General features: G+C 41.8%; 1 pseudogene; it reads right to left on the bottom strand.

Moving 5' to 3' along the window:
- Nucleotides 1–2,209: 2,209 nt before the first annotated feature.
- LOC112302391 (targeting protein for Xklp2 pseudogene) lies at nucleotides 2,210–4,308 on the bottom strand (annotated as a pseudogene).
- Nucleotides 4,309–4,514: the final 206 nt, after the last annotated feature.

Raw genomic sequence — 4,514 nt, 5'->3', positions numbered from 1 at the left:
CACTCTTACTGTTAGATATTTATGGGTTTTGACAAAGGTATAATGACATGAACCCACCGTTATATAAATACTGTCACATAGAGTATTTTTTTACTGCCTAAAAATGCCCCGTGCTCCACTTATTCAACCCCTCCTCCCCCTTGGCAAATACTGATTTTTAAAAAGATTTTATTTATTTATTTTTAGACAGAGGGGGAGGGAGGGAGAAAGAGAGGGAGAGAAGCATCAATGTGCGGCGCCTCTCATGTGTCCCCTACTGGGGGCCTGGCCTGCAATTCAGACACGCGCCCTGGTGGGGAATAGAACCGGTGACCCTTTGGTTCACAGGCCAGTGCTCAACCCACTGAGCCACACCAGCCAGGGCCAAATATGACTGTTTTATTGTCTTCATTGTTTTGCCTTTTCCAAAATACCATATAGTTGGAATTATGTAGTCTTTTCAGACTGTCCACTTTCACTTGATAATACTCATTTAAGATTCCTACGCAGCTGTATTTATTTTTATAAATTAATAATATTCAATTTTTTGGATGTACCATAGTTTATTTGTTCAATTACTGAGTTTTGGCAATATTGCATGAAGCAGCTATACACATCAACATGCAGATTTTTATGTGGCATAAGTTTTCAATTTATTTGGCAAATACCAAAGAACATAACTGCCCAGTCATATGTCTTTCGAAGTGGCCGTACCATTTTGCAGTCCCATCAGCAATACGTCAGAGTTCCTGCTGGTCCCCATGCTCACCAGCATTTGGTGGTGTCAGTATTCTGGTTTATGGCCATTTGAGTACGTATGTAGGGGTATCTCATTGTGGGTTTAATTTGCATTTTCCTGATGATACACGATGTAAAGCATCTTTTCAGGTGCTTCTTCTTCATCTGTGTATCATTTTGGTGAGGTATCTGTTCAGAGCTTTTGACCATTTTTTGAGTGGATTTTTTAATTTTCTTATTGTAAAATTATACATTTTGGATAACAGTCCTTTATTTAGATACATCTTTTACAAATACTTCCTTCCAATCTTTGGCTTATTTTCTTATTCTCTTGAAGGAATTTACTTTTAAATACTTTTTATGCCCCCAGTGCTGTTGGAATTAGCCTGCCCAGTCCACAGTACCAGTGAGCCTCATTCACACCCTGCCCTACCTTCACCGACTTGGTCCAGCCAGAGCTGCGTTCCCAGAATGTGTTGTTGCAGGCTGATAATCACTAACACTAACTTAAATAAATACTCTTTTGCCTTCAGTCTATGGAATGCTAATGTTTCATTTTCCAACAACAAGCAGGTCATCATTATCTTTAGATCCTGCCAGGGAAGATGGACATCACAGATTTTCCTCTTTATAGCTCTATTCCATGCCGGCATTTATGGTATCCGTCAGGTTTCAGTGTAAGAAACATAAGCCAGTTGAAAACTGGTTTTCTTTTAGGAAGACAAATGTATTCATTCTAGTCTAGGGTATGGAGGACTTAAAACAATTGTGCTGCACTCCATTCCTCGTTATTATCAGCACCTGAAAGGGAAGAATGTGCATTAACAACAGCAGCTCTGCCCAAAGCTTGCCAATGGCTACTGTGCGGTTCCCCATCAGTCCAGGCAGTCTTCTTCCTCGTGTGCAGTTAACGAGGCTTTTCTCTTATAGCAAAGGGCTCCTTAACTCTACATTTGTTTTGTGCAGAGAAGAGGGAAGAATATATGATATTCTCATTGAAGCCATAACCTAAATCCTATCTCAGTATTTAACTATCTTCACTTGCTGCTTTTAAATGGAAAAAAAAAGGAGGGGGAGTGAGAGAAGGAGCAATAGAAATTACACTGTGGTGATATAACGACTTTAAATTCTAGCCAAAGTTAAAACTCATTTTAAAGGTCAACTCGTGACTCCAAGGAAATAACTACATTGAGTCTGATCAACACATGTATCAGTTGAGTCTCATTATTAGCCTCGGTAACTCAAGTAACAATTCTCAATAAAATTAGAGTCCACATTCGTATTTGTAGGTAGGCTACGTCAGGCACTGTTAAGAAAAAGTCGGAAGAAATGGGTTCTCTCCATGTTTTCACAACAAAGAAAGAAATCTGATTTGATAGAAAAAGCAGCCCTGTTCCCAGGTGGTGTCTGCAGCCCACAACTGAGTTTAGCGGTGGAATTGAGCGGAGAACTTGGGAGATACGGGCACACTCAGAGGCTGGTCACTTGCGTGTTAGACTTGCCTGGGCACCATCAGTTCTTTCTGGAATCTGGCCAGCAACTTCTTCTGCTGCTCTTCCCCGGCTGCCTGACCTCCTGTCCCTGCTGGACTCTTTGGGCTTCTCCCTCTGCCATGTTCTTCTCCAGCTCTTGCCTCGCCTTGGCTCTCTTCTCCATGGCTAGCTGAAAATGTTCCTGACATCTACAGATTCTTTGTCTTTCTTGGGAACAAAGGACTCCTGGCAGATGATAGTGTTCGGAGGAGCCTTGAAGCAAGTTGCTTCTTTCTGCTGACTCAGTTCTTCCTTCAGCTGGTGCTTCCAAGTCTGTACCTTTACACCACCTCATTGTCAGTCTCCAAGCAGAAAGGCTCAGTCTGCGTTGCATTCTTCACCTTCCTCTCTGGCAGGTTAATGGTGTCAAAATGAGGCAAAGGAAATACCTTGAACTTGGGCACCTCGCCTTTCTGCCGTTCTTTTATTTTCTTCTCTTTTTATAACTGACATTCTTCATCTTTAGAATCAAAAAAGAAAGGACATATTTCCACAGTTTTTGTCTCTGGTGTATTGGGCCTAAAAGGCACCCCAGAATGTGGCACAGGTTGAACTCTTATCACTACTGGCTCCTCTTCCACATCATTAGTGGGCATTCAGATTCTGTTTTTTAATGCAAAGGCAGTGAATTGGGGAAATTGATTGGAAGTATTTTCTTTTCAGGAACACCCACAACATCTTCCAAGATATTTGTCAGGCAAAATCTGGAATGAAATTCAAATCACTTATCCTCTGGTTTCTTTTTTGACTCACGCTCCTGGATCCTTTTCTCAATTTCCAGATCAAAGCCGATGTGCTGAGTGGGTGGCTTCACAGGTGGTTTCTTGGACACCCTTCAAGCATTCTGGGATCAACTTCCTGTGCTTTGAAATTATATTATGGCAGTTTCTTGAGCTCCTCAGCCTCCTGATCCACTGCATTTTTGCAGTCTCAGGCTTTATGCGCTGTTTGGTTAGCAACACAGGAGTCTGTGGGTCTCTGGAAATCTTGGCCATAGCAGATTTGGGGGATAACAGTAATAGCATCCTGCTTGCTCCTCAAGTGATATCTATTACACTTCATTCATAGAAGGCTTTGAACGGCTATGCAAGAGGCACATATGAAGAAGCTGTTTCATCAAATGTTCTTTTGGGACAGATTGAAAGGCTTTATAATGGTGTCTCCCTTAGTCACTTGGGTAGGAGAGGGAGGATACTTTCACAGCTCAGATATAAAGTTCACTTCCTTATACTCCTCCTGGTTCTTAGAATGTTGTTTGATTCACTCACCTGTGTGGAAGTGGAAGCTGACTGATTTGGTTACCTGGCTCACCAATTTCTTCACAGGTTGCTCCGCAACTGCAAGAGCAAGTGTCTTGAGTTCTTCATTCTTTTTCCAGATCTCCATCTCCTCCTGCTGTGTTTTCATGCTCTTCTCCAACTCTTGCTCCTCAGTACTTTTTAGAATCTTCTGCCTTGCAGGTGATGTACAAGGCATAGTACGTCTGTCCTTGACTTTCTCTGGGGAAGATTCATCCTTGCCAGAAGAGTCTTGATGAGAACTATCATATTCCTCTTCTTCTGGCTTCTCTTTATTGTTTGAAACTTTCATTCTTTTGGAGAGTGGAGTTTCACTAACGATCATGGGAACAGAATATCTCTTGGCTTTCATTTTTACGTGGTAGTTTCTTCCTGTGCCAAGTCCTTCCAATCAGAGGGGCTAATAGATCTTCTCTGCAGCTCAGATAGATATTTCTTGAGGTGGTTCCCTTGACATCCAGAGAAGAATGAGCATTTGAGGGAATGCACCTTGCACCAGTTTTTTTTTTTCCTGACTCTTTGTAATAAGTATGGTCAACTGGTCTAAAAGGTATGACAACAACATGCTGAGGATTTGCCTTTTTCAAAGGACTTTTGTCCTGAAAAAGCCCTGCCCCATTCTTCCCAAGAAATTTATTATTCAAATTGGCCTTCTCTTCAAACCAAGAATCTATGTTTTAGGTATCTTCCTCATCATTCAAAGATGTAAAATTGGTGAAGTCCATGGGAACATCATAGGAGTAAGAGGCTTTAACTGGTGATATTTTCCCCAGCCAGTATCACACAATTATGTAAAGGTAGAATTACATCTAGAACCGGGGCTCCTGACTTCGGCACAATGCTCTTTCCTTGTCGTTCTCTCCTTTCACCCTGTGGTTGTATTCGTCAGTACAATCGAAGTTGCAATGGACTTTCACCGCTCTTCTGAAACCTTGAAGTCTAGCCAAGGATTTTGTACCGAGAACCT

This window comes from Desmodus rotundus, chromosome 11 (genome assembly GCF_022682495.2).
Source record: "Desmodus rotundus isolate HL8 chromosome 11, HLdesRot8A.1, whole genome shotgun sequence".
Lineage (NCBI taxonomy): Eukaryota > Metazoa > Chordata > Mammalia > Chiroptera > Phyllostomidae > Desmodus > Desmodus rotundus.
The sequence above is the reverse complement of the archived record's forward strand: the minus strand, read 5'-3'. Positions and strand labels throughout refer to the sequence as shown.